This window comes from Mirounga angustirostris, unplaced genomic scaffold (genome assembly GCF_029215605.1).
Source record: "Mirounga angustirostris isolate CCGP_5_RB_7025 unplaced genomic scaffold, mMirAng1.0.hap1 SCAF_3, whole genome shotgun sequence".
In the NCBI taxonomy this organism is placed as follows: domain Eukaryota; kingdom Metazoa; phylum Chordata; class Mammalia; order Carnivora; family Phocidae; genus Mirounga; species Mirounga angustirostris.
This window is the reverse complement of record NW_026991711.1, coordinates 124,677,358-124,697,825: the sequence shown is the minus strand read 5'-3', so window position 1 is coordinate 124,697,825 and position 20,468 is coordinate 124,677,358. Positions and strand designations below refer to the sequence as shown.

The window sequence follows — 20,468 nt, the reverse complement described above, 5'->3', positions numbered from 1 at the left end:
TCCCTTGCAGTTGGAATTAATATTCCTATCATTTCTGCCTTTCTCATATTCGTTATGTCATAGCAGTGTTCTTCAACACTACCTTGGACCTGAGTATGTAGATATATTCTCTGTGGAGAGGGGGTTTGCTACAATAATTTACAAATGTTAATAAAGAAGAAATTAATACAGGCATAGTCTTTTATCACCTGGGATGCTTACCTTATAACCAATTACTACCGTGTACTTTCAGAACTATGATTGTGTTTAATTATGTCAGTGTAATAAGAAAATAACAAAAATAGATTTGACATGTACAAGTGGTTCATTTGTACCAAGTGAAGGCCAGATGACATCAGAGTGAACTAAATTAAAGCTTTGTAGTAGTTGGAGTAGAAAGAAATGGTGGCAATATTAAATTATTCAGGGAACACTAGATTATTAGATAAACATGCCAAACTCAAATGTAACTGGGAAATAATGGGGAAGTAGTAATCAGTACCATATTCCATCATGTTGAGTGCAATGATTTCATTTTAGCAAAAACATCATATGGTAACAATTTGAAATCTGTTAGTTTTGTGACTTTTGGGAGGGGGGTGAGAGATGGAGAAAGCATGTGCAAATGGGGTGGGGGGACGGGCAGAGACGGAGGGGGAGAGAGAATCTTAAGTAGGCTCCATGCCCAGTGTGGACTGGACCCTGACTGGTTGCTGAGTCTCATGACCCTGAGGTCATGACATGAGCCAAAATCAAGAGTTGGATGCTTAACCAACTGGGCCACTCAGGCATCCCTAGTTTGGTAGCTGTTTTTTTTTTTTTAAGATTTTATTTATTTATTTGACAGAGACAGAGATAGCGAGAGCAGGAACACAAGCAGCGGGAGTGGGAGAGGGAGAAGCAGGCTTCCCGCTGAGGAGGGAGCCCAATGTGGGGCTCGATCCCAGGACCCACCCTGGGATCATGACCTGAGCCGAAGGCAGACGCTTAACGACTGAGCCACCCAGGCGCCCCAGTTTGGTAGCTTTTATGTGCATACTTTATAAATTTGTTTTGGTAGTATGTTGAATTAGATCTAATAGCAGGAAGAGTTTATCCTTATCCATAGTTTTAGTTTTCTATGTATTTTGGTAATATAATTTAATTTCAGTCTACCCATGTGTTCAGAAGATATTTTTTCTCCATTTGTAAGGGTCTATACATACGTTTCAGAAACATTCTTATAAAGCTCTTACCTGCCTTATGAGATGAGTTGTGTGTTTGGCTACTTCACCTGTTAGACTGTAAAGTCCTTACCATCTATTAAAGGCATAGATTATGTTTTATTCATTCTTGCAATTCCCTTAGAGTCTGTTAGAGTGCTTTGTATCCAATAGTGGCACAGCAGAAATTTATTCAATAAACTGTCCTGTGCTTGTGTGTCTCTTAGTATGATAATGTCAGGATGAACCAGAATGGATAAATACATAGAAAACATATAGAAAATATATAATTTAACAATTTGAAATTCATACAGGTTAGTAAATTCTTCTTTTTAAATTAAATATCCCCTAGGGTTTTGATCACTTACCATGTTGTATGAATTACTTGAAATTGGTAACGGATCTATAGGTTGGTAGGGGGAAAATGAAAGATCACATGGCAGGCTAGAACTGAATGTGGAGATGTAACCACAATGCTTCAGGGAGCAAGATGGTGCATCATTGCAAAAATGTAGTTTTATTTTTATTTAGTTAGGGCAGCTTGAGAGCACTGGTTTCACAAGGAAGAGGAGACACAAGAGAATGGAATGGAAAGGGAAATGGGAAGTCACTAAAGATGCCATCTTCCATTTCTGGGGTACTGCCTGAAGTCACAGTGCCTAAGGAGTGTTCTCTTTAGCTTAGGTGGAATTAAAATTGGCATAAATTTTAAATCTTCTAGAGTAATACAGTAAGTACATTTTCTACTTTCTAATTCTATTAGATTTTTGCATGATGTTGCCACAGCGTAGTTTAGTTATCTTACTAACTTCTTAAATATCTTCCCATTTCCTACTTAAATTGAATTACCTGTTCCTAAATTTCAAAGCCATTCAAAGTTAGCTTTGTCCTATCTATGTAACTTTCCAACACACAGATTTTTTCTAGTCAGGACATTCTGTTTTTTTTTTAGAACATTCTTTTAAAAAAAAAGATTTATTTATTTTAATGAGAGAAAGAGGGAGAGAGGAGAGAGCACAGGGAGCGAGGGACAGAGGGAGATGGAGAGAGAGAATCTCAAGCTGACTCCCCTCTGAGCACAGAGCCCAACACGGGGTTCGATCCCATGACCCTGAGATCCTGACCTGACCTGAAACCAAGAGTCAGATGCTCAACCTACCAAGCCACTCAAGTGCCCCTAGTCAGGACTTTCTTATAACCAGAACATAGAGTGATGATTTTGTCTGTGTGTCTTTTTCCATACATCATTTCCTTTGCTTGAAGTGTTGTTACCTCTTTATCCAGTGCCAATTTATTCTAAGAATGGTCTTGTAGTCTTTTATGACAACTGTGACCTTAACTGAGCTCCCTTTTCTTCTCAACATTTTATCTTTATTTCCTGTCCACAGACTTTTAAATTTTAGAATCTTTGTTTGCAATTCTGTATGTGACATTGGTAGCTTGCTACCCCACAGCACTAAACTCAACATGTCTAAACTTGAACACATTCTCTTCCAATTTCCCAGAAACCTTTTCCTCTTTGCATGTTTCCTGTTATTGTTCGATGATATCAACATCCACTCAGCCACCCAAGCCAGAAATATTAGTTATCTTTAACTACTTCTTTAAAAATTCTCATCTGGTCTGATATCAGATCACTGCATGCAGTGTAATAATAAGAGCCAGTGTTTATGGAGTACTTGCTGTATGCCAGGTACTAATCTAAGAATTTGATTTGTAGTAACTCATTCAATCTTCCTAACAACTTTATTTATCACTCCTGTTTTATGTAAGAAAGACATGTATTTGCTAATGCAAGTACACACCACCACTATGGAGCTGTCCATCCAAATGAAAACAAAAGAAAAATTATTGAATATGATCAAGACTAATTTATAAGAAGTAGTAAGGATAGAGGGACATATTAAATGATACCAGGAGATAAAATCAGGAAAGTCCATACTGGGAAACTCTAGAAGACAGAAGACCTATTTTCTTCAACTAAAAATATTAATGGCATGGGGATGTGGTGGGAGCAATTACAGATTAGAAGAGACTTGAAGGACATATCAGCCTATTCTAATGTATATGTCATATTTGAATCCAAACTCAAACAATTAAAAAATATTATTTAAGACACAGAAATGTGTATACTGATTCAATATTTAATATTAAGGAATTATTATTAGAAAGTATTGGAGCTATGATAGTAGTGTTGGGCTGTTTAGGTAAAAAGCACAGGTCTATACTTAAAGGCATAAGCATCTATGTCAGAGGCTTGAGAAAAAAAACCGCTTTCACCAATCACTTTTTTTTACTTGGTCTCTGATTAAAGGGGTGACAAAACATTTAGTTCAATCCATTTATTAGACATAAAATATGATTTGTGATTTTACTAATGCACAATTCTACAGAAAAATTCACTATTGTATCATGTTTTCTCAATATTCAGTGTTTGTTTTACAGAAATATGGGTAGTTGAAGGGAATAAAAACCAATATTTCTAGAACTTCTATAAAAATGATGATGATGATAATCAACAGTTGAGTGCTTAATTATGTGCCAGGCACCCTTTCATGAGTTTATTGTTTTAACTTATTTCATCCTCCTAACTTCATGAAGGTCGTATTGTTATTATCCTCATTTTATAGAAGGGAAACAAGCTATAGAGAGGTTAAACAATTCACCCAGAGTTACGTTGTTATTAATCAGTGAAGTTCAGAGTTAAAGCCCATTCAGTTTGACATGGATCCTTGTGTCTTTACTATACTACACTGCTCTCTTTTTGCCATGGTGCTATTAATATTTATCTCATTTACTTCATTTATTTGGGAATGTCTTAATTTCTCCCTCATTTTTAACATATAGTTTTGCCAGATATAGACTCCTTGGTTGATAATTGTTTTTCTTTAGCACTTTAAACATATCATTTCAACTGCCTCTGGCCTCCATGCTTTCTGATGAGAATTGGCCGTTAATTTTATTGAGGATTCCTTGTAAATGATGAGTTGCTTCTCTCTTGCTGCCTTCAAGATTCTGTTTTTGTATTTGTCTTTAAAGAGCTTGACTATGTGTCTCAGTGTGATTCTCTCTGTGTTTATCCTATTTGGAGTGCATTGATCTCTTTGGCTGTGTAGATACATGTTTTTTTCCCCAAATTTGGGAAGTTTTCAGTCATTATTTCTTCAAATATTTTTCCCCCTTTTTCTCTTCTCCTTTTGAGAAACCCATAATACATCTGTTCACTTCTCCATACTTTTTTCTTTCTGTTCCTCAGCCTAGATAACCTGAATTGACCCATCTTCAAGTCTGTTGGTTCTTTCTTATGTCTCTTCAATCTGCTTTGAACCCCTCTAGTGACTTTTTCATTTCACATATTGTACTTTTTAGCTCCAGCATTTTTATTTAGTTCCTCTTTATAATTTCTTTGTCTTTACTGATACTCTCATTTTCATATATTATTTTCCTGGTTTCCTTTTGTTCTTTGTCCATGGTTTTCGTTAGCTCTTTGAGCATATTTAAGATGGAAATTTGTTGCTAGTAGACCTGCCCTAAAAGAAATGATAAAAGGAGTTCTTAATGCTGAAATGAAAGGACATAGACAGTAACTAAGAGCCATATGAAGAAATAGAAAAACTCTAATAAAGGTAACTACATAGGTAAATATAGGGAACATAGTGCTTTGAAGTAAAAAAATAGAAGGTCAGTGTAGCTAGAATACAGAGAACAAGGATTATGGTTTGAGATTAGCAACCATAAGATAAAGGGCATTGTAGAATGGGATAAGGTGTTTTTCCTCCCCTTACCTTAAAAGCAGTGAGAAATGTTTGAAGTGTAAATTAAAGTTTGAATTGTCAACAACCCAATTTCAATTGAGACTTACAGAGGTTGAGCAACTCACATAAGTCATACAGTGATCAAGAGGTAGAACAAGGATCATAATCCAGGAGTGTCTTGATCTAATATCTTGACTACTGTATTTCTTACAAATATAAATTTAAGAAATATTCAAGAAATTATAACTTGAAATTTCTGTGACCTAAAATTGTTCATTATTATTTCAGCAGATGATAACCAAATGCCAACTATGTTTCAGGGATGTGATTTTATTTGTTCCAAATGCAGTCATGGTCATATCAATTTTTTTTTAGCTCTGCTTGTGACCTATTGCTCCTCAGTAAACAGGTGAACCCATGATGCTCAATAGTGACGATTAGAACAAACATATATTTGATCTCTTCCTATGATTTCTTCCACTTTCAACTCCTGTCTTCTAAGGGAGAATTAACAATGAAGGCTAATTGTGTGCCAGACAGTGTCCAAATATCATTTTATCTTAAACTTACTGATATTAAGTAACTGTTCCAAGTGGACATAATTAGTAATTGGTATAACTGGGATTCAAATTCATACTTCTTTAAAGTCAATGATGTACTCAAAGAATCTGCCTGAGAAACTATTCCCTAGAAAGGAATTGTGAGCCATTCATTCATTCAATCAGTATATTATGTGCTTCACATTCAGTCACTTATTTATTCATTTAACAAACATTTATGGAGCACTGACTTACATGCTTCCACTGTCTAGCTATTGTAGATATTGTGGTCAGTAAGGCAAGTTTCCTTGTGTTTACTTTTATCAGGTTAATTTTCTAGTAAGAGAGCAGAAGTAAATAAATACATAAAATATTTTTAATAATTGATAAGAACTCCTAAGGAGGGTGAAAACTAAGGAAAATGTGATAGCACATATGGGGCAGGGTAGAATTGAGGGCAGTATACTTATAAAAGTTGGGGAAGGCCTCTGTAAGGGGGCAACACTCATATTGAGAAATCATCACCAGAAGAAGCCAGGCACGTAAGGATCTGAGGAAATAGGAATCACAGTGCTGAGGCTAGGATATTGTAAACTGGGGAGTAGAGTTAGGCAGATGTCATCAAAACTAGTTAGAACTTTTTTCCAATGTGAAGAGAAGCCACTGGAAGTCTTTATGGTTGGTGTTTGATTTTATTTTCCTTCATCTCATGTTTAATTTGAAAATGTTCCACATTCAACTTTTCTCCTACTGGAGGCTTTTAAGGAGGAAGCCATGTCTAGTACATGGGTGGCTTTAAAGCAATATTATAAATTCTTTATAATTTATATTTTTGGAGGTATTCTGTTTTCTGATTCTTAAATTATATATACCATTGCTATCAGAATTAAGAAGTTTCCATCATCTTAAAGAGAAATTCATGGATATGCATTATTCCTTGACTCTAAACATTACATTGTACCTTTTAGTAAATTTCCAAAGATGGAAAATATATTGTTTCTTGTCTTTTCTTTAAGAGCTTAGGATCTAGTGAAGAAACAGATACACAAACCAGTCATTATAGATGTAGTAGATCCCATCATAGAGGTATATATACAATGTTTTTGGAATATGGAAAGAATGGTGTGATCCCTGAGGGTGGGAAAGGCCTTATCAAAAATTTTCATTCTATAGAGATTTCCCATTATGCTCTTTGAAGCATAGTAGGGGCTAGGTATCACTATTTGAACAGTGATGCTTAATGCTACAAAAAAATCTTTAGAAAGTTTATGATTTCCAGCTATATAGCAAAATAAATAAGTGGTACCTGATTTTGTATTTATGAGAAAGTTGAATTTCTTTTCTCAGTGGAGGGTGAAAAAGCATTAAGGGTGTTCTTTCTTACTGCTGCCCTTTCCCCCTTCTGTTTTTTCTCACCCTTTATCCTCTATTTTTATGTGTACATGAGGTGGGAAGAAGATGAAATGTTATAAGTTTTGAAGGGAGGTATGCTGTTTGAGGGAGCAGGTGTGATTATAAAAAGGGAATTTATTTATTTTTGAGCTGGTGAAAGCCTCTTCAAGGGTCCTCAACTGGGAGCTTAGATCTTTTCCCCGCTCAAAATCCCAGTTAGATATATAAGGTTTCCTATCATAATATTAAGCAGGCACTCTCAGAAATAAACCTGTGAGAGTGATAGGAGATTAATGTCAGTATAACTGGAATGAGCGACATGACACTAGTGAAGAAAACTATGTGCTTTATAAGTCTGTTGGTCAAGAATCAGAGGAAGGATTCCTAGAAAATAAAATTGTATGAAACCTAGGCAGATGCCCAAAGAGAAAGTACAAACTTACAAATACAGAGTACCTGCATGTCAGGATATGAAGAGAAATGAAAGCAGCAAAATGTAATTTAGAACATAAGTATGCTGAGAGAATTGAAGGGACTGAAGGAGGGGGTGTTATTTCCTCCTTAGCAGTTAAGTATTCAGTCAAAAAGGAGTGTGGTGTACAGAGTGAATATAAAAAGAAAAGATAAAAGAAAAACACAGCAGAATTTCGAGAAAGGGTAGCCAGCCTTTATATAATAAAAAATGACCTTTAAAGTTAATTGCACCAGAGTAATTACCCCTGAAACCAGCATCTTCCAATAGAAAATGATTTTTAATGTAGAAAAAAATTCATGAGACTGAGGAATAGGACAATAGGTAGCTTGAACATAAATATTTAGTTTGGCTAATTGTTGAAGGCCCACTAATTTGATAGAAAAATGCATTTTAAGAAAACAAGCAAAGAAATAGGAGAGGGATGAATAGCAACAAAATTCTGGAAGCTGGAGAGTGGACAGATGAGTAGTAACCAATTTAGAAGAGTGAGAGAACTGAATAATTAGCTGACAATGAGGAGAGCTGGGAAGAAATGCAAGAATGAAACCCTTGAGGACTCCGGAATGATCAATTCCAAGTATCTCTGGAAGAGGCAGCAACAGTGGTGGGGGACAATTTATAGGTACAGGTGAATCTTTAGAGACAAAGACTGTATGAAAACGTAAAATGTTTATTAAACATTCATTAAACACAAAAGTCCAGGGCGCCTGGGTGGCTCAGTCGGTTAAGCATTTAAGTGTCTGCCTTTGGCTTGGGTCATGATGCCAGGGTCCTGGGATCGAGCCCTACATTGGGCTCCCTGCTCAGTGGGGAGCCTGCTTCTCCCTCTGCCTCTGCTCCCCCTGCTGTGCTTGCTCTCTCCCTCTCTATCTCTCTGTGTCAAATAAATAAATAAAATCTTTTAAAAAATAAATAAATAAACATAAAAAGTCTGTTTAACCGTTTTATTCCTCAGATCTCCTGTATTTAACACAGTTGGATGCCTCCTTCATTCAGTAGAAGACTGGAGGTATGATCTCACTGATACGAGGAATTCTTAATCTCAGGAAACAAACTGAGGGTTGCTGGAGTGGTGGGGGTGGGAGCGGTGGGGTGGCTGGCTGATGGACATTGGGGAGGGTATGTGCTGTGGTGAGTGCTGTGAATTGTGTAAGACTGACGAATCCCAGACCTGTACCTCTGAAACAAATAAGACATTATATGTTAAAAAAAAAAAAAAGAAGATAGCAGGAAGGGAAAAATGAAGGGGGGAAAATCGGAGGGGGAGACGAACCATGAGAGACCATGGACTCTGAGAAAACAAACAGGGTTCTAGAGGGGAGGGGGGTAGGGGGATGGGCTAGCCTGGTGATGGGTATTAAAGAGGGCACATATTGAATGGAGCACTGGGTGTTATATGCAAACAATGAATCATGGAACACTACATCAGAAACTAATGATGTAATCTATGGTGATTAACATAACATAATAAAATAAAAAGAAAAAAAAGAAGACTGGAGGTTTGTCCTCTGTAGTGGATGAAATTGAGCATCTTTGGACTTTAAGTAAATGAAACACCTTTGTGGACAAGGGCATCAAAGGAAGATGGGGTTTGAGTGAAGGCTTATTATATACTGAATATTGTGGTCTCCCAGTCAACTTTGCTAACTTGGCTCTTACAGAAAAACCTAAGGATAAAAACATCAAGGGGATTCCCAAGTGAAATGGCTTAGCCGGATGAAATCCACAGTTGACAAGCCTCATACAAGTTGACAAAATTTCCAATTGAGTTTTTAATGTTCCATTCTATAATATGAGTGGATATGTAAGGGTCATCAGAAATTTGAGGAAAGCCTGTATTAGAAATAACAAAGACCTAAACATATAAGTAGAAAAAAAAATAGAGGAAACAGAGACTCTACAAGAGGAAGAAAAATAATTGGTACAGTTAATATCTTTAGAGAAGTAAGAGAAAACAATGTGTCCATGTCGCAAGAGTTTGCTATAAAAAATGAGTGGGCCAAAACCAGAAAGCTCTTAGAAGTTAAAATATCAAATGAAAAGCTTACTTAGAAGGATTAGAAGATAACATTGAGGCCATCTCATAAAAAATAGATAAGAGGAAGTAGAAAACAGGAGAGAAATCATTGTAGGACCAAGACAGAAGGTATAATCTGAATTATAGGAGAGAAATATGTATTTCTCTAGTATTTATACACAATATATATTATTTATAGAGAGAGAGAGGGAGGAAGGGAGGGAGAGATGGAGGAAGGGAGTAAGAGAAGAAAAAATTGAGGGAGGATATCTGTAATAAGTAATTATAAATTTTTTTCCCTCATACAAAAGACCTTTTGCATTTTTTAAATGTTCTTAACCCTGGTATACTTCTCCTTTCTCATTGGAAAAGAACTTGATCAAGTCCTATCTGCTTTTTTTTTAAAGCTTTTTATTGAGGTGAAATTCATATGACATAAGATTTACCATTTAAAACTGAATAATTTAGTACATTCATCATGTTGTATCCTGTCTCTATGAATTTACCTTTTTGAAGATTTAATATAGATGGAACAGTACATATATGAAGGCTTCATATATGTTTCTGGCTTCATTCACTTGTTTTGGAGGTTCATCTACCTTGTAGTGGGGATCAGTATTTCATTCTTATTTGTAGCTGAATAATATTTCATTGAATGTGTATACCACAGTTTATTTATCTGCTCATACGTTGACGGACATTTGAATTGTTCCACTTTTTGACACTGGGAGTCATGCTGCTATGAACGTGTGTGTACTGGTACTTGTTTGAGTACCTGTTTTAAGTTCTTTTGAGTATTTATCTAGGAAAGGAATTGCTGAGTTAGATGTTAATTCTATGTTTAACTGTTGGAGAAACCACCAAACTGTTTTCCCCAGCAGCTGAATCATTTTGCTTTCCCACCAGCAATGTATAATATTTCCAATTTCTTCATTTCCTTGTTAATATTTGTTAATTATATTTGTTTATTTATTTTTTAGTATTATAGCTATACTAGTGGGCATGAAGTGGTACCTCACTGTGATTTTTGATTTGCATTTCATACATTGCTAATGATTTTGAGTGCTTTTCAAGTGGTTATTGGCCATTTATGTATCTTCTTTGGATGTATATTCAAATCTTTTGCTCATTTTTAAATGGGTTTGTTGTCTGTGTTGTTGAGTTGTAAGATTTCTTTATATATTTTGGATATTAGGCCTTTACCAGATATATGATTTGCAAATATTTTCTCCTATTGTGTAGACTGTCTTTTCACTTTCTTAATAATACTTTTGATACCCCCAAATTTTAATTCTTTGAAACCCAATTGATCTATTTTTTTTTCTTTGTTGCTTGTGCTTTTGGTATCATATTTAAGCACCCATTGCCAAATCCAAGTTCATGAAGATTTACCACTATGTTTCTTCTAAGAGTTTTATTATTTCACTTATGTTTAGGTTGTTGATCCATTTTCTTAAGATTTTATTTTTGAGGAATCTCTACACCCAACATGGGGCTCAAACTTACAACCCTGAGATCAAGACTCCCATGCTCTACTGACTGAGCCAGCCAGGTGTCCCAATCCATTTTGAATTAATTTTCCTATTTATTGTGAGGTAGGGGTCCAACTTAGTTCTTTTGCATATAGATACCCAGTTTTTCCAGGACTATCTATTGAAGAGACTCTTCTTTCTTCCACCAGATGGTCTTGGTGTTCTTGTCAAAACTCAGTCGGCCATTAATGTATGTGTTTAATTTCTATACTATCAGTTCTGTGTCATTGGGTCTATATGTTTGCCTCATACCAGTGCCACACTATTTTGATTATTGTAGCTTTGTAGTAAGTTTTCAAATTGGGAAGTGTGAGTCCTCTAACTTTGTTCTTTTTTAATATTATTTTGGTTATTTGGGGCCACTTGCAATTCTACATAAATTTGAGCATTAACTTTTCTTTTTCTATAAAGAAAAAAAGCTGTTGGAATTCTGATAGTAACTGCATTGAATCTGTACACCACCTTGGGTAGTGTTGCCATCTTAAAAATACTAAGTTTTAAAATTCATGAGCATTGGATGTTCTTTACATTTATTCAGATCACCTTTAATTTTTTTAGCAGTGCTTTCACCTCCTTGGTTAAGCTAATTCATAGGTATTTTGTTCTTTTGGATGCTATTGTAAATGAAATTGTTTTCTTAATTTCTTTTTTGGATTGTTCATTGTTGGTGTATAGAACACGGCTGATTTTGTGCATGTATGTGTGTGTGTATGCATGTGTGTTCATCTTGTACTCTGCAGCTTTGCTGAAATTGTTTATTAGTGCTAGTCGGGTTTTTATTTTTTGTTTGTTGTTTGTTTTATTTTTGGGATTTTCTATCTTTGGAATCATGTCATCTGCAAGAGATAGTTTTACTTTCCAATTTGGATATGCCTTCCTTTCTTCCTCCTTCCCTCTCCCTTCTTCCCTCCTCTTTCTGTCTCTCTCTTTCTCTTTCTTTTTTGTGCCTAATTACTTTGGCTACCAGCAGTGAAAGCAATCATTCTTGTCTTTCTTCCTGATCTTAGGAAGAAGGCTTTTAGTCTTTCACCATTTAGTTTGATGTTGGCTGTGGGTTTTTCAGAATTCCATTTTCATATTGAGGAAGTTCCTCTATATTCTTAGTTTTCTGAATTGTTTTTTTTATCATGAAAGAGTGATGGATTTTCTCAAATGTTACTTCTGTGTCAATTGAGATACTGATGTGATTTTTCCCCTTTCATTCTACTAATGTAGTATGTTATATCAATTGATTTTCTTATGTTGAACTATCTATTTATTCTTAAAATTTAATTGCCTTCTCCAGCAAGATTTTTCTTACATTCCCAAATTGATTAAAACATCAGTTCTTTCACTGTGCTACTCTCTAGGATGGAGAACCTGATTACACTTTTATTATTGCATCTGGTTGTTGTTTGTAATTTGTTTGCTTACATCATTTTTAAGATTTTTAGAATCCTAAAACCTTTTTTCTAATAATGTATAATCTTACGGATCTCTTCAGGAAATATAATCTCTAGTCAGTTTTTGCATAACTTTTAATAAGTTGATTTTCAGTAAAAATTTTATATATTTGATGGGTGCATTAACAAATATAATATCCTCATTTGAATTTAATCTTTGATAATTTTTTGGTATATAAAGACAATTGTTTTTTTCTATTTTGCAAGGGACACAATCTTATTATATTTTTAATTATATAAGACATACTTTATCAACTTTCAAGTCTAGGCATCTCTGTATAAGAACCTAAAGGCATCTTTTTTAACACAAAATTTGCCATGCTAACTTTTCTAATTGTACAGTTCAGTAGTGTTAAATATAGTCAAAATGTTGTGCAACCAGTTTCCAGAACTTTTTCATTTTGCAGAACTGAAACTCTATACCTATTAAACAAGTTTCCATTTCCTTCTCCCTCCATTCCTTGGCAACCATCCTTCTACTTGCAGTTTTTATGAATTTGACTACTCCAAATACCTAATATAAGTGGGATTATCTTTTCATTTGCTGAATTATCACTTTATGTCCTCATTGGCTCATTTCCTTACTAATGCACCTCATGCTTCTGTTTTTTAACAAAAAATGTAAAAAGAAGCATCAAAACCATCATAGCAACTATATCAGTATTCTGCTGTGTGATACAGGGATTGACTATCATGAGCACTCATCTGATTGTCACTTACCACCACACATGATATACATTTAAGGTTCTCAGCCTATTTATTTTTGCTTACTATGTTATGTTATGTTATTTTGTTTATTATTTTATTTTATTACTATATAATTATTTTATTTTATTTATTTTTATGTTATTTTGTTATTTTATTTGTTATTATAAAGAGATATTTAAGCATGCTATAGCCTCATTTAAAAATACAAACACTTTGAAACAGTTTATGAAACTCCTTGAGAAGTTTTACTTATAGTATTCAATTGTAAGCTCTTTGTGGACAAAACTGCCTTATTCACATATGTCTGTTCACAGTATTAGAACTTAAGCCCTCAGACTTGTTTCTAGTTTCAATTTGTTGGATTGATTGGATTTTTAATGTCTTTGTGTAGTTATTTGCTCATGTGTTTAGCAAATTTGTATATGATTTTAACTACATTGTGAGCCAGTTACTTTCCATTAATTGTTCTTTTCTACAGCACTATTTAAAGAGGGATTAATATACGAAGACTTGGGAACCAAAACAATTATCAAATCACTATAGCAGCAGTAACTCATTTATATCTTTGCCACAAAGATATGATCAGCATTTACTAAACAATCTACTGGACAATTGCAGTAACTCTAGGCCATTTCTTACCATGAGTTTTACTTGGAGAGGTGGAAAAGGAATAGATTTATTTTAGTTAAATGTTAATAATGAAAAGAGAATGTTCATATCTTTGAAGAGAGTTGGGTTCATTATTATCTGAAGTTGTACTTGCATTTTCATAGGAAACACTCTAATTATTTTTAAGCCATTTTCTTTGTCTTATTTTAAGCATTGTACTATGGTCATTTTTACATCCTGAATGTTGGACTTACTAGGCAAATTAAAAGAAAGTTTACTTTTAGTCCTCATACTCTTCAAGTAAAATAAAGATATATTTTAAAAAGAAAGTAGTCATTTTGGAGATCAAAGTTTGTGAGTACATGGAAGTGTTTTTACCAAAGAATAAAAATTTACCATATGCTAATATGTACAGTACCTGCCAATTATATTATACCTTCAATTGATTATAATGTTAAGTATTGAGAATTAAGAGTAATAAGCTCTGGGTGCCTGGGTGGCTCAGTCATTAAGCATCTGCCTTCAGCTCAGGTTGTGATCCCGGGGTCCTGGGATCGAGCCCCACTTCGAGCTCCCTGCTTGGCGGGAAGCCTGCTTCTCCCTCTCCCACTCCCCCTGCTTGTGTTCCTGCTCTCGCTATCTCTCTGTCAAATAAATAAATAAAATCTTAAAAAAAAAAAGAGTAATAAGCTCTGGGGCATCTGGCTGGCTCAGTTGGAGGAGCATGGGACTCTTGAAGTTGGGGTCATGCTTTTGAAACCCACGTTGGGTGTAGAGATTACTTAAATAAATGAAACTTAAAAAAACAAGTAATAAGTTCTGATACGCTGTTTTAATTATTTATTATAAGCATACTTAATGGAAGAAACAAGTGGAGTTACTAGAAGTTAACTTACCTCTTTTCTATGTTTGTTAAATTTAACTACTTTCCTGAAAAATATTAAAATTGTTAGTTAATTTTAAAATTAGTTATGGAATACAGAGTATTTTAGAATATGATTTAGATTGTAATTTAGTGCTTAGAAAAAAATTTGTCTTTTTTTTGTTTGTTTGACACATTCTTCTAGGAACACACTTTATAAATCCTCCATATATTTTGAATCATGACATCATAATAAGTAGGAAGTTTTTCTTGAAATTAAAAATAATCATTGTCCAAAAATAACTATGAAATATGAATAAAATTTTAATTTGATTATGGCCTTTCTTGTTGAAGGAAACACTCTAAAAATATTTTCTCCTTTAACCAAATTTCATATCCATTACGGTTTTCAGTTCATGCTTCAGGATTCATCTCCCCTTTGAACTGATGTTAAGGAATGAATTTTTTGGTATGTGGGTTAGTCTACATAAAAGACAATTTTTTATTGTTTCACCTATGTTCATTTTATCTCACTAATAAAGTTATTATATGCTTAAACATGGAAATCATATCTTCTTTTGCCTTTCCCTTAGTTCCTAGGAACAGGTATTTAATGAATTAGCTAATGATTAATGCAGGCTCAGAAATGCAGCGTTAATTCTGAAATTGCTTCTTCTGTCTTTAGTTTTGTGGCAGTTGTGTTTGGGGTTGTACCTGTTAGGTGAAAATAACCATACTTATTATTTTTGGATGACGTACTTTGTATTTCTTAACTTTTTCTATCTACAAAAAATGCTAAATCTTCAATCAGTCAGGACTAAGACTATTTCAAAAGATTTCTTGCCTCTACAACTTCAAATTTGTTCAGAAATTAAGATGCATGTTATATATGAAACTGAAAAGAATCTTAAAATCATATCAAGTCTAGTACTTCCATTTTGTAAAACCAACCCTTAGAGTGACTGGCTCTATGTTACACAGTCAGTTCATGGCAGAGTCCAGCATCAGTGTCTAATTTCCGGTTCAGTGTTCTTTTTCTTTAAATTAGATGGCTTTATTTCTTTTTAATGTATTCTTTTTTTTTTTTTTTCATGTTATTTTAGAAAGAGGATCACATTTCAGGCCTCTTTCTGTTAATAGTATCACCATTTCTCACATCAGTATATGAATCCTGGTATCATGTTGGATTGCTCTCCTTCCTCTGGCTCTAGATCAGAACTTAAAAGTGCCCGTGCTCTGGCTTCATTATCTTTTGCATCCTTTGCATCCTTTTGCCTTCTTTGTTTTCCTTTCATTCCCACCACCACCCTATTAGGTCATGTTTAGAAGTCTCTCTAGTTTCTCTGTCTCCAGTATCATGTTTCTTCTTCTCACACCTTGTGGATAACATTGCCACAGTAACATATATGAAATCATGATTTCTTTTTCCACATCTTTATTTATGCTATTCCCTTTTTGGGGAAGATTCTGTTTCTCCCTCTGCATACATATTCAAGACCAAGCCCAAATCTCATTTCCTTTTTAATACAGGCCACATCTACCTAAATGGGGTGCCACTTAACGTCTAGGGTCAGTTAGTGTCTGTAATCATTTGACATCTAGACTCATGGTGTCCTGTAATAGAGTGCTACAGCAGGAAGAGACTTTAGATGTCACCTATCCTAGTCACCTCACTTTATAGTTGGGTAAATAGTTCTCCTAGAGTTAAATGGCTAACATAAGCACTTGGAGGGTTCAGAGTAGAGATATAATTAGACTTCAGTCTCCTAACCTGTAACCCAGAATTCCTTCCTGTGTAACACTCTTCCTCTCACGGTAAAGTGCCTTGTCTTTTTAAGTGATTTTTCATGAGTTCATGTATAATTTCTGCTACTTGAAGCCGAGAATCTTGCTTTAAACTTTTTTGTAGTCCCCTTAATGTTTTGCGTATAATAAATAGGACTTAACTGAATCTTTATTTATTTTATAGAGAATTGCTTTCAGATAAAATTAATATTTTAAATAAGGTTATTCCATTTTCATAAATACCAATTACCAAGGATTATACTGCTTTTATTTAAAAGGGATGAAAGAAGAGTTTTTAATAGTTCTTGGAAGTTTGCATCTATTTCTAATACTTTAACAAACAAAAACTAGGAGGAAATAACAAAATATAATTGAAAAATTCTCTGGCTCTCTTTTATTGCAAGGCAGATGGCTTTCACTTGTTACAATATTAACAACATTGATTTATGTACAAAACTAGAAATTTTACCAACATTCCTTCTTTGCTTTAATGTTTCCAATTTCTAAGGAAATATTTTATATGAAATAATTTTCTAGCAGATGGTATTGTGTGTAACTATGATATAGTTTTGTTGTCTTAGTTATTAAGCCATTACTGAACACTACGTAGTATGGTCTTTTCAGGTTTTAAAGTTTTATGAATATATTTGATTTAGAGCGTGTAAGTAAAGCAACAAGAATTACAGCAAATATAGACACTTTAAAATTCTTTTCAACTCAGCATAAATAAAAATGGTACATTAGAGGGAAGCTTAAATACCTATCGGGTGAATAAAGCATGGGCTTCATGCTTATAGTTGGGGATATATGTATCATCTGCTTTAGATGGCTTACAGAGGTGATGTCAAGGTGAAAGCAGGCTTGCAGAATGGTTGGAAATCATTGATATTCTGACTTGGAGGCTGTAAATGGCTCAGTGGCAGATGGAGTCTTTGTCAAGGAAGAGAAATGGCAGCTCTGGAGCATCATAGATGTTTTGCTAGCAGCTCAGCACACAGGCTCTGACCTTCTAGTATTCAGGAGTCTTACTTATGCTCTAATAAATTGTCTTCAGCTTTTATTCACCTAAAGTAGATAAACAGTACTTATCATATTTCAGGACAAATTGAGGTGTTTAATTATAGGGAGACATAAATATGTTTTATTATCTCGTTTTTAAAGAAATAAGCTTTTAAGAGAATGTGCATTTCTTGGTATCAAAAGTATTTCTCAGTTAGTTTACAAGAGAAAAAAACAGTAGAGTTTAACTGGGAAAAATTAATTTTGTAGAGTCACAGAATATTAAAGCTAGAAAGTATATTAGAAATCCTAGACAAACTCTCATTTTACAGATGAAGAGACCAACTCTCAGAGACTGATTTAACCAAAGTAGTCAAATTAGTTCCTGAAAAACACTAGGTAACTGTTAGATTATTTCTTGTTATACATATAAAATACCTTTCATTATAAAGGTAAAAGAAACTATTCTCTTTGAATAAAACTTAGAATACCACAACGTATACACTTACAGCATAAGAGAAGATAATTTTAGAGACTTTTATTTACTATTCAATTGCACATACTTTTATTGAAAAGCAAGGTTTTTTTTTTTTTTATTTTAGTCTGTCATCACTAGATTGTGGTATAGAAAAATTTTTGTTGAATGGAGAGTTTATACCTGGGTTATAAAGTTATATATGCATGAACTTTCTTCTTAGTCCTTAATAAGAACATATTTAAATAATATTTTGTTTCAATCAGAACCAGTTCAAATATATATTTTGTGCTGACTTATTCGAGTATTTTTAAAAGTCTGTTCTTTTAGAAATATTGCATTTCATATTAAAATATGACTACTATATTAAATATTGAAATAAGGGTTTTATACTGAGATATTTTGAAAAAACGTTGCATGTATCAGTGAGAATTTCTTCTAGTTTTTAGTGGAATACATGTTTCCATCATGAAGAGTATATTACCATGCAGAGTGTGTTCAGCTGAACAGCTGACCTATGTTAAAGAGTACATCAAGACTCAAATTGAAAGTGGAAGCATTACACACCTAAAATCTACTAAAGCATTTGACAATTGCTGAAGTTAGAGAATGGAGTCACTGTCCATCACAGAAGAAAAGGATCCTTTGCTTTAAAGGGTCAAGGTTGCTACATTCAGTGCCTCCAGTTGGAGTCTTTTGTAAGCCAGTATCTAAAGAAGCACAGTTCAAGAGAAATTTGACAATAATTATACAGAATGATGCCTGTGCATTTTCTACGGATAAAATTATTCAACAGTTTTACAAATGTTTTTGATTAGGAGACAGATTTGAAAGGTTAGTGTTGAAACCTTCCAGAATCTTGAAGTAAATTTTTGGTTTTGTTTATAAGTTTTGTTTGGATAAAACTGGTCAGACCTTAATAGATAGAATGTGGGCATGAAAAATATTAATTGTTAACATCATAAAGGAGAATACTATTCCTATTAATGGATATGTTGATATGTAGCTATTTCACCAATTATCTACTTTATTATTTTATTTTATTACTATTTTTTTAAGTAACATGGAGCTCAAACTCACAACCCTGAGATCAAGAGGTGCATGCTCTACTGACTGAGCCAGCCAGGCATCCCCCGTTATTTACTTTAATATGAAGTAAATAACCTCAGTTAGAAGTTAAGTGATGATTACTAAATTATTCAACAACAAATTATTGAGTGCTTAGTACATGCAAGTGCTGGGGATAAGGCGTAAACAAAACAGACTCTGCACTCATGGGGCTTACAGCCTGTGAGCAAAAGGGATAAAACTTAATAAATTGATATTTAATATGTTAGATGGCAACCAACACTGAAGAGAGATAAAGCAAATTAAAGGTTATGAGTACAAGGGCTGTGGAATTAGTATTTGTTACAGAGTGGTCAGTGAAGTCCTGTTTAATAGGATGGCAGTTTAATAGAGATCCTAAGAAAATGGGGGGAGCAAGTCACACATATATCTGAGTGAGGACTATCCCTAGGAAAGCAGTAAATGCAAAGACATTAAGGAAGACTGTGCTTGGCATAACTGAAGAACAATAAGGAAACCAGCATGACTGAAGTGGGATGAGCAATGGAGAGTAATAAGTGAGGTTGTAGAAATTTCACATAAACCTACATTTTAGATTTAATTCTTTTTTTTAAAGAGAAGATTTTAAAAACTTATCTTCTAAGCTTAACCAAAGCCCACATTGTTGCTAAACCAATAGTCCCCAAAGTAGTCTTAGTAGACTGCACTGGTTGTATGGAGTGAGTATTGCATGAAAAAAAAATTTCATGGTCAAATAAGTTTGGGAAACATAGGTTAATGTTAAACAGAATGACAGGGGGCACCTGGGTGGCTCAGTTGGTTAAGCGACTGCCTTCGGCTCAGGTCATGATCCTGGAGTCCCGGGATCGAGTCCCACATCGGGCTCCCTGCTCAGCAGGGAGTCTGCTTCTCCCTCTGACCCTCCTCCCTCTCATGCTCTCTGTCTCTCATTCTCTCTCTCACAAATAAATAAAATCTTAAAAAAAACAGAATGACAAAATTTGTTTAACAACTGTTTCTGTGCATCTTTTAATGTGCCAATAGGTTTTGTGAATCTCTAACTTGTTTGACTCTTCCTTCAAAGAGCATCTTATGGTACTGGTGCTTTCCATTGCTGTGGTAAATGCTGTGTTATCCAATACTACAGGTTAGCTAAAGGTTGAGAAAAGAATTTTCTACAAATGCTATTTCATAACTTCTCTATTCACCTTAAGCCAGCACCTTTCCCTGCCTGCTTTTTCAGCAAAGACTGCATTATTTTTTTTTCTTTAAATATTTCTCAAATCCATCCTTTCTTCTCTATTCGTAATGCCTAAATCTTTATGTAGGTTTGCATCATGCCTCACTTGGGCTGTCACTGTAGACTCCCAACTGGTGACTCTGCCCTTAGTCTTGCTGTGTCCAAATTCATCATCCTCTCAGTGACAATTTAATTGACATCACAAATCTAACTAGATTATTCATCTACTTAAAATAATTTACTAGCTTCCCATCACACAGAATAAAATTTAATCTCATTTGCATGGCATATGAAATGTTCCATAATCTGTCTCCTGCCTACACCCAAAATTTGGCCTAAATCTCTCATACTTAGGACTCTCCAACTTTAAGACCATGTATACTTCCTTA

General features: G+C 34.3%; 1 protein-coding gene across 19 annotated transcripts in view; it reads left to right on the top strand.

Moving 5' to 3' along the window:
* Positions 1–20,468, top strand: part of BAZ2B (bromodomain adjacent to zinc finger domain 2B) — a 305,426-nt gene that overhangs the window by 87,915 nt on the left and 197,043 nt on the right. For 2 of the 19 annotated variants that reach the window (XM_064586591.1, XM_064586590.1), the window contains exon 3: positions 8,298–8,351. The exons of the other annotated variants lie outside the window; for them this stretch is intronic. The gene's annotated coding sequence lies outside the window, so the exon portion shown is untranslated. The remainder of the gene's footprint in view (positions 1–8,297; positions 8,352–20,468) is intronic. 19 annotated transcript variants of the gene reach the window in all.